The sequence below is a fragment of the Nomascus leucogenys genome, chromosome 21, assembly GCF_006542625.1.
Source record: "Nomascus leucogenys isolate Asia chromosome 21, Asia_NLE_v1, whole genome shotgun sequence".
Taxonomy (NCBI): domain Eukaryota; kingdom Metazoa; phylum Chordata; class Mammalia; order Primates; family Hylobatidae; genus Nomascus; species Nomascus leucogenys.
The window spans coordinates 55,124,672-55,135,104 of NC_044401.1; the positions used below are offsets into that span (position 1 = coordinate 55,124,672).

Genomic DNA, 10,433 nt, shown 5'->3' on the forward strand with positions numbered 1-10,433 from the left:
CACCATGTTAGCCAGGATGGTCTCATCTCCTGACCTCGTGATCCGCTGCCTCGGACTCCCAAGTGCTGGGATTACAGGCATGCCACCGCCTGGCCTGGCGTTTCGTTCTTAAAAAAAAAAAAATTTAGCATTTATTATTTGTGGTTTTATTGGGTTTAATTTTACTTCTTTGACTACATGTTGATTTTTCTTTTTTTTGGACGGAGTCTCGCTCTGTCACCAGCTGCAGTGAGTGGGATCTCCGTCACTGCAAGCTCCACCTCCCGGGTTCACGCCATTCTCCTGCCTCAGCCTCTCCGAGTAGCTGGGACTACAGGCGCCCGCCACCACGCCCGGCTAATTTTTTGTATTTTTAGTAGAGACCGGGTTTCACCATGGTCTTGATCTCCTGACCTCATGATCCGCCCGCCTCGGCCTCCCAAAGTGCTGGGATTACAAGCGTGAGCCACCGTGCCCGGCCGAGCATCTTTTCATGAGCTTGTTTGCCATTAAAAAATAATCAAGCTGGCCAAGTGCAGTGGCTCACGTCTGTTAATCCCAGCACTTTGGGAGACCCAGGTGGGAGGATCGCTTGAGCCCAGAGTTCAAGACCAGCCTGGGTAACATAGTGAGACCCTATCTCTATTTTGTAAAAAAATTAAAAATTAAAAAAATAAAGCTAACATATCTATCACCTCAGTTTTTTTGTGGTGAGAACATTTAAGATCTACTCTCTTGGCTGGGCATGGTGGCTCATGCCTGTAATCCCAGCACTTTGGTAGGCCAAGGTGGGCAGATCATCTGAGGTCTGGATTTCGAGACCAGCCTGGCCAACATGGTGAAACCCTGTCTCTACTAAAAATACAAAAATTAACCAGGTGTGGTGGTGGGTGCTCGTAGTCCCAGCTACTTGGGGGGCTGAGGCAGGAGAATCGCTTGAACCCAGTGTAAGAATTAAAGAAAAAGGAGAGAAACATGAAGGGTGGCTTGACAGTCAACAGGTTTATTTCAAACCTGGGAGGGACTTCTGACCAAGTTAGCTCAGAAGCTGCACAATCTTACAGAGAGAGTTTTTAAGGATTCAGGGTGGGTGAGTTTATCAGAGACTTCGACTGCTTCTGTGTCTCTTTGTTGTGCTTATCTGGGAGGGAGAGTTGTTTTGTCTGTTCCCGTACATCTTTCTGCAGCTGCAGGCATATCCCCTGAGTCTGCTTTTAGCTTCCCTATCTTAGGTGCACCTGAGGGAAAGAAATGTGCTTATTAAGGCCCACTGTTTTACTGGGGCACATCGTATGAGGGTGAAGTTTGGCAGTTACCCAAGAGACTTTCCCCCTACTTCCCTCTGTGCCAGAGCTGTCTTATCTGTGTTTTACTGTGTGCTCTTTCTGGCTGCTTGTGGTTAGAAGAGATTTCCTTGAAATGCATGAGGCTACAAAGGGAGCTGGAACTTAAAGTGGTGGTGTTTGTCCAAGATGACAGTGCTCCTGCTCTAGGAGGCGGAGGTTGCAGTGAGTCGAGATCGCGTCCAGCACTTTGGGAGGCCGAGGCGGGCGGATCACGAGGTCAGGAGATCGAGACCATCCTGGCTAACACGGTGAAACCCAGTCTCTACTAAAAATACAAAAAATTAGCCGGGCGTGGTGGCGGGCGCCTGTAGTCCCAGCTACTCAGAGAGGCTGAGGCAGGAGAATGGCGTGAACCCGGGAGGCGGAGCTTGCAGTGAGCCGAGATTGCACCACTGCACTCCAGCCTGGGTGACAGCGCAAGACTCCCTCTCAAAATAAAAAAGAAAAAGAAAAAGAAAAAGAAAAGAGATCACACCCCTGCACTCCAGCCTGGGTGACAGAGCAAGACCCTATTAAAAATAAATAAAAATAAATAAAAATAAATTTTAAAACTACGCTATTAGCAATTTTCAAATATACATTATTTATTGACTATAGTCATCATGCTGTATAACAGATGTCCAGAATATATTCCTCCCAACCAAAAGGGTGACTTGTACCCTTTGACCAATATCTCCCTGTTTCATCTCAACTCCCCTGGCCCTGGCAACCACCATTCTACTCTCTGTTTTTGTGAGTTCAACTTATTTTATTGATTGATTGATTGATTGATTGAGACGGAGTTTCGCTCTTGTTGCCCAGGCTGGAGTGCAATGGCACAATCTCGGCTCACCGCAACCTCCGCCTCCCAGGTTTAAGCGATTCTCCTGCCTCAGCCTCCCGAGTAGCTGGGATTATAGGCATGTGCCACCACGCCTGGCTAATTTTGTGTTTTTAGTAGAGACAGGGTTTCTTCATGTTGGTCAGGCTGGGCTTGAACTCCTGACCTCAGGTAATCTGCCCACCTTGGCCTCCCGAAGTGATTGGATTACAGGTGTGAGCCACCGCACCTGGCCAATTTATTTTAAAGATTCCAGCCGGGCGTGGTGGCTCACACCTGTAATCCCAGCACTTTGGGAGGCCGAGGCGGGTGGATCACAAGGTCAGGAGTTCAAGACCAGCCTGACCAAGATGGTGAAACCCCGTCTCCACTAAAAATACAAAAATTAGCCAGGCGCTGTGGCAGGCGCCTGTAATCCCAGCTACTCGGGAGGCTGAGGCAGAAGAATCGCTTGAACCCAGACGGCAGAGGTGGCAGTGAGCTAAGATCACGCCACTGCACTTCAGCCTGGGTGATAGAGTGAGTCTCTGTCTCAGAAAAAAAAAAAAAATTCCACATATAAGTGAGAACATGCAGTATTTTTCTTTTTTCTTTTCTTTTTTTTTTTTTTTTTTTTTTTTTTTGAGATGGAGTTTCGCTCTTGTTTCCCAAGAGGAGTGCAGTGGCGTGATCTCGGCTCACTGCAACCTCCACCTCCTGGGTTCAAGCAATTCTCCTGCCTCAGCCTCCAGAGTAGCTGGGATTACAGGCGCCCACCACTGCGCCCGGCTAATTTTGTATTTTTAGTAGAGATGGGGTTTTGCCATGTTGGCCCGGCTGGTCTCAAATTCCTGACCTCAGGTGATCCGCCCATCTTGGCCTCCCAATGTGCTGGGATTATAGGCGTGAACCACCGTGCCCGGCCCACATTTTCTTTATCCATTCATCTGGCAATGGACACTTGATTCCATAGTGTGGCTATTGTGAATAGTGCTGCAATGAACATGGGAGTGCAGATATTTCTTCAAAATACTGATTTTCATTTCCTATGTATATATATCCAGAAGTGAGATTGTTGGATCACATGGTAATTCCATTTTTAGTTTTGCCAGGAACCTCCATACTGTTTGCCAAATGGCTGTACTAATACACATTCCCACCAAGAGCCTGGGAGGGTTCTATTTTCTCCACATCCTCACCAACACTTATCTTTTGGCCATTTAATGTCTTCTGTTGAGAAATGTCTACTTAGGTCCTTTGCCCATTTTAAAATTGTTTCCTTGCTATTGAGGTCCTTATATATTTTGAATATTAACTCCTTATTGGATGTATGATTTGCAAATGTTTTCTCCCATTCTGTAAACTGCCTTTTCACTGTTTTTTTACTTCTTCTCACATCAGATAGGCAATGTGTTGACATCATAACAAGGTTTGAGGGAGGCACACCTCACACATGAACATGAAAATCCACTCATCATGCTTATGAACTATGAAAAAATCTGTTGTATTTTGTTTGCCATTCTTGTTTATTTTTTTATTTTTTATTTTTTTTTGAGACGGAGTCTCAATCTGTCGCCCAGGCTGGAGTGCAGTGGCACAACCTTTGCCTCCTAGGTTCAAGTGATTTTCCTGCCTCAGCCTCCAGAGTAGCTGGGATTATAGATGTGCACCACCACAACCAGCCTATTTTTGTGTCTTTAGTAGAGACGGAGTTTCATCATGTTGGCCAGGCTGATGTCGAACTCCTGACCTCAGGTGATCCACCCGTCTTGGCTTCCCAAAGTGCTGGGATTACAGGTGTGAGCCACCGCATCCAGCCTGTTTTTTATCTTCAAGATGTCAGTTCAAATATTTCGTCCGTTTATTTAGCTGTTTTCTTACTGCTGAGTTTTAATAGTTCTTTATATATTTATTGAGGCCAATTGTTAATGCTTTTCAAATGCATGTGTATGTCCATAATGTATATGTGGTGATACATTACTTTTACAATGGTAAACAAACAAACACAACAATAACAACAACAAAAACCCAAACATCATTTCCACGTACAATACAGTTTTGGCCTATGGTATCTTTATCATGCAGTGAAGTTGATACTGCATTGCTCCTTTGTGTATGTTGCGTTTTCCTGAGGTTTTTCTGCAAATGTCATTCTAGTGTCTTTTGCTTTGAGAACAGGCAGTGAATAAATGACTACACTATAAGCTCCATAAGCGTAGAAACTGTTTCTCATTTTATCTCCAGTGCCTCACACATAATAGACATACAATGTATTTAATGCTAATAAACAACTTCTTAGGCAACATGTTTGTGAAAGCCACACTGAAGCATTTATCATTTATTGAATTGAAATGTTCCATTTCATTTATTTATTTACTGAGACAGGGTCTTGCTCTGTCACCCAGGCTGAAATGCAGTGGTGTGATCTTGGCTCACTACAGCCATGACCTCCTGGGTCCCACCTCAGCCCCATGAGTAACTGGGACTACAGGCATGCACCACCACACCCACCTAATTTCGTTTTGTTTATTTTTTGTGGTGGAGGTCTCTCTGGGTTGCCCAGTTTGTCCTCAAAACTCCTGGGCTCAAGCAATCCTCCCATCTCAGCCTCCCAAAGTAATGGGATTACACGAATAAGCCACCACACCTATCCAATAAAATTATTATTATTTTTTTTTTTTTGAGGTGGAGTCTCGCTCTGTCGCCCAGGCTGGAGTGCACTGGCGCAATCTCGGCACACTGCAAGCTCCGCCTCCCGGGTTCACACCATTCTCCTGCCTCAGCCTCCTGAGTAGCTGGGACTACAGGCACCCGCCACCACACCCAGCTAATTTTTTGTATTTTTAGTAGAGACGGGTTTCACCAGGGTCTCGATCTCCTGACCTCGTGATCCACCCGCCTCGGCCTCCCAAAGTGCTGGGATTACAGGCTTGAGCCACCGCGCTCGGCAATAAGATTATTTTTTAAAAAAACGTTATGGTTGGAAGATGCAGCTGAGGCACAATACAAACTTCATGCTTGATAGTCTTAGCAAGCTCAAAGGAGCCAAAGATAACTTTGTCCTAAATGCAAACGTTGATGCCAATGGATACCACCACTTAGACAAATGTAACAAACAATTGCTTTTTTTGCACTTTCAAGGTGTCAGTGAGATCCAGGGAGAGGCTAATAGAGGGCCAGTATGGTACAGAAAACACAAAACTGATTTATGAGACTCTGAGTGGCTCTGCACTGACCTGGGAATAAGGTTTTAGTTTTGGCTTTGCCACCAGGATGGACATGTCACTCAACCTGTCTGGGTTTGCTTCTATATTCCTAGAATGGCAGGGGCAGACTAAATTATCTCTAAGATTCTTTCTCACCCTAATGTTCTGTGAGTTTTAATTCTTGCTAGTCCTAATCTTTTGCCAATTTAGTGCACAGGGTGACTTTACTTTTTTTTTTTTTAGCAGATACGGTGTCTCACTATGGTGCCCAGGCTGGTCTTAAACTCCTGGCCTCAAGTGATCTTCCAAGGTAACTTTTCATTAGAAAATAAACCAGCCGGGCACAGTGGCTCATGCCTGTAATCCCAACACTTTGGGAGGCCAAGGTGGGAAGACTGCTTGAGCCCAGGAGTTTGAGACCAGCCTAAGCAGCATAGTGAGACCCTGTCTCTAAAAACAAAGAAAACAAATAAATAAAGAAAAATTAAATAAAGAAACCCCAGCCTGGTCAATCTGGTGAAATACTGTCTCTACTAAAAATACAAAAATTAGCTGGGCCTGGTGGCACATACCTGTAATCTCAGCTCTTCAGGAGGCTGAGGCATGAGAATCGCTTGAACCTGGGAGGCGGAGGTTGCAGTGAGCCAAGATTGCACCACTGCACTCCAGCCTGGGTAACAGAGCGAGACCCTGTCTCAAAAAAAAAAAAAAAAAAACGAACAACAACAAAAAACCTAAGAACTCTAAATCAGCCTTTCTTATTGTATAATCTACTTGACAGTTATATGGCCTTTAGATGTTAGTTGTTGTTGCTGTTATTGTTGTTTTGAGACAGAATCCAGCTCTGTTGCCTAGGCTGGAGTGCAGTGGTGTGACCTCAACTCGCTGCAAATTCCACCACCAAGGTTCGAGCGATTCTTGTGCCTCAGCCTCCCGAGTAGCTGGGATTACAGGCACACATCATTAAGCCTGGCTAATTTTTTTTTTTTTTTCATTTTTAGTAGAGATGGGATTTCACCATATTGACCAGGCTGGTCTTGAACTCCTGACCTCAAGCGATCTGCCCACCTTGGCCTCCCAAAATACTGGGATTACAGGTGTGAACCACTGCACCCAGCCATGTATTTTGGTACAATTATTGACAGCAGCAATTGTCTGCAAACTGCCAGAGCAAATTTTCTAAATCATATTATCCAGGGGCAACTGGGGTCCAACCTTTTTTGCAGGCAACAGCATGAATCTGAGTATAAATACTGGGAAGGAGCCTAGAGATGAACAACAGGCTTCCTGTCCCCACCATCATGTTTTTTTTTTTTTTTTCTATTTTTCTTTTTATTGTAGAGACAGGGTTTTGCTGTTGGCCAGGCTGGTGTTGAACTTCTGGCCTCAAGTGATCTATCCGCCTCAGCCTCCCAAAGTGCTGGGAGGCATAAGCCTCAGCACCCAGCTGCCACACCATGTTTTTGAGATGGTGTCTCACTCTGTCACCAAGGCTGGAATGCAGTGGCATGATCATAGCTCACTGCTGCCTCGACCTTCTGGGCTCAAGTGATCCTCCTACTTCAGCCTCCCCAGTAGCTGGGACTATAGGCTTGTGCCACCACACCCTCCTAATTTAAAAACTGCTTTTATAGAGAGGGGTCTCACTACATTGCCCAGGCTGGTCTCAAATTCCTGGGCTCAAGCAATCCTCCTGCCTCAGCCTCCCAGAGTGCTAGGACTATAGGTGTGAGCCACCACGCCTGGCCTGTACCCCACTTAGTGTGGCTTATAGTAAAGGCTGAGTATTATCTGAAATGCTTGGGACCAGAGGTGTTTTGGATTTGGGATTTTTTCAGCTTTTGGAAACCTGAAATACTTTTGGAACATCCTTATATACTTACTCATTGAGCATCCCTAATCCGAAATCCAAAATGCTCCAATGAGCATTTCCTTTGAGTGCCATGTCAGTGCTCAAAAAGTTTTAGATTTTGAAGCATTTCAGATTTTCAGAATGGGGATCATCAACCTCTAGTATACTTCTTTAGCTTGGTGAAATAAACATGGGTAGTTAAAGGTCTGAGTAACAAGAGTGGAATGACAGAACTGGGTACTTCTGTAACAATCAGCCAGACAATAAGCTCCCTATTTTTTTCTGCTTCTGAAATCCACTTTAACCATGTTGGCCAGGATGGTCTCGATCTCTTACTCGTGATCCGCCCGCCTTGGCCTCCCAAGTGCTGGGATTACAGGCGTGAGCCATAGCGCTAGGCCCAAGCTTAATTTTTAAAGACAGACTGAAAACTGCTTTATTATCAAGGGACTTGCAGTCTATGCCTAATAGCTCATGGGTTCAAACTTTTCAGCTTTTCAGTAAATAAGTGAATTAAACCAAATTATAGGGTAAAAAACATTTCAAAGTATACAGGTATGAAGAGATTCCCTTGAAGGTGCCTATGAATGGCTTAGAGGAAAATTTAAAATTTAGCTCATTTTCCACTCACAAGATTTTTTTTTTTTTTTTTTTTTTTTTAAGACAGGGTCACACTCTGTTGCCCGGGATGGAGTGCAGTGGTGCAATCTCAGCTCACTGCAGCTTCCACCTCCTAGGCTCAAGCAATCCTCCTACTTCAGCATCCTGAGTAGCTGGGACTACATGTGCGTGCCAGTTAATTTTTGTATCTTTAGTGGAGATGGGGGTCTTGCCACATTGCCCAGGTTGGTCTCGAACTCCGTCTCAAAAAAAAAGGTAGATTAAAGAAATTATAATTAAAAAAATTATGTTGAGTTGGCTGGACATAAATAGAAAAAAAGAGCTGCCGGGCACGGTGGCTCACGCCTGTAATCCCAGCACTTTGGGAGGCTGAGGCAGGCGGATCACAAGGTCAGGAGATCAGGACCGTCCTGGCTAATACAGTGAAACCCCGTCTCTACTAAAAATACAAAAAGTTAGCCAGGTGTGGTGGCGTGCACCTGCAGTCCCAGCTGCTTGGAAGGCTGAGGCAGGAGAATCACTTGAACTCTGGAGGCAGAAGTTGCAGCGAGCCGCAATTGTGCCACAGCACTCCAGCCTGGCAACAGAGCAAGGCTCTGTCTCAAAAAAAAAAACAAAAAGCTAACTAAAAAATAAATAAATAAATAAAAACGGGTCTCATTATGTTGCTGAGGCTTGTGCTGACCTCCTAGGCTCAAGCTATCCTCCCACCTCAGCCTCCTGAGTAATTGGGATTACAGGTGCACACCACCACACCTAGCAGTATGGTACTATTAAGGGCACTAACTCATTTAGAACATATTATTTTAATACCAATAAATTAAGATTTTTTTTTGAGATGGAATTTTGCTCTTGTTGCCCAGTCTGGAGTGCAGTGGTGCAATCTTAGCTCACTGCAACCTCTGCCTCCTGTGTTCAAGTGATTCTCCTGCCTCAGCCCCTTAAGTAGCTGGGAGTACAGGCATGTGCCACCATGCCTGGCTAATTTTTTTTGTATTTTTAGTAGAGACGGGTTTTCACCATGTTGGTCAGGCTGGTCTTGAACTCCTGACCTCAAGTGATCCACCTGCCTCAGCCTCCCAAAGTGCTGGGATTACAGGCGTGAGCCACTGTGCCCGGCCAATTAAGATTAATATCTATAAGCCAATAAAAAATTTATTGAGCATTTTCACATGTAATGTCATAAAAAGGTTTTTCTGCCTAGTATACCATCATTTTTGCCTCTATTACTATATCATGCTAGTCCTTGCATATAGCAGGAACTGAATGCTTTTAAGCACCTGTCTGCTATTAAATCAATGTGTCTTTTAAACTGACTGCCCCAGATAACCTAAAACTTGAACTTTAGAACTACTTCTTTTTTTTTTGAGACAGAGTCTCGCTTTGTCGCCCAGCAGGCTGGAGTGCAGTGGCGTGATCTCGGCTCACTGCAATCTCTGCAGGTTCAAGCGATTCTCTTGCCTCAGCCTCCTGAGCAGCTGGGATTACAGGCACCTGCCACAATGCCCAGCTAATTTTTGTATTTTTAGTAGAGACCAGGTTTTGCCACATTGGCCAGGCTGGTCTTGAACTCCTGACCTCAAGTGATCCACCTGGCCAAAGTGATAAGCTTACAGGCATGAGCCACTGCACCTGGCCAAAGATGTTAATTTCTATTCTAGGATGCAAACCCATATCAAGATCAAATCCAGAGCTGAAGCAGTGTCAGCATGGTAGGATTGGGAGGAACTGAGAAGAGGAAAAGGGCAATACTAAATGAAAAAGTCAAGTCCAGGAAAACTTTCAGGGGGAAATTTGGCTTGAGAGGTAGACTTTTTTTTTTTGAGATGGAGTCTCGCTCTGTCGCCCAGGCTGGAGTGCAGTGGCGCAATCTCAGCTCACTGCAAGCTCCGCCTCCCAGGTTCATGCCATTCTCCTGCCTCAGCCTCCTGAGTAGCTGGGACTACAGGTGCCCACCACCACGCCCAGCTAATTTTTTTTTTGTATTTTTTTTAGTAGAGCTGGGGTTTCACCGTATTAGCCAGGATGGTCTTGATCTCCTGACCTTGTAATCCAACCGCCTCGGCCTCCCAAAGTGCTGGGATTACAGGCGTGAGCCACCATACCTGGCCTTGAGCTAGACTTTGAATGGCAAATATGATTTGAATTGAGGGAAATTAATGTATACGGAGCATAATGACTTATGTGTGACTAAAATAGAGATTCTATATAGCGGATAAGCCTTTAGAAGTAGGTTGGTACAAGTTTATAGTAAGCTTTGAATACCAAAATGAAAAGTTTAAACTATCTGCTTTTTTTTTTTTTTGAGACAGAGTCTTGCTCTGTCACCAGGCTGCAGTGCAGTGGCACGATCTCGGCTCATTGCAACCTCCGCCTCCCGATTTCAAGCAATTCTCCTGCCTCAGTCTCCCGAGTAGCTGGGAGTATAGGTGCCCACCACCATGCCCAGCTAATTTTTTGTATTTTTAGTAGAGATGGGGTTTCACTGTGTCAGCCAGGATGGTACCGATCTCCTGACCTCATGATCCACCCACCTTGGCCTCCCAAAGTGCTGGGATTACAGGCATGAGCCACTGCACCCGGCTATCTGCTTTTCAAAGAGTAGACATTTAGCTTGTGCCTTATAAAAC

At 45.0% G+C, this 10,433-nt stretch overlaps 1 non-coding gene across 1 annotated transcript; it reads right to left on the reverse strand.

The window, feature by feature from the left end:
• Window positions 1-3,519: 3,519 nt before the first annotated feature.
• LOC115832211 lies at window positions 3,520-3,623 on the reverse strand. Its single transcript, XR_004027646.1, has one exon. It is a non-coding gene; the product is annotated as a small nucleolar RNA U13 (small nucleolar RNA).
• Window positions 3,624-10,433: the final 6,810 nt, after the last annotated feature.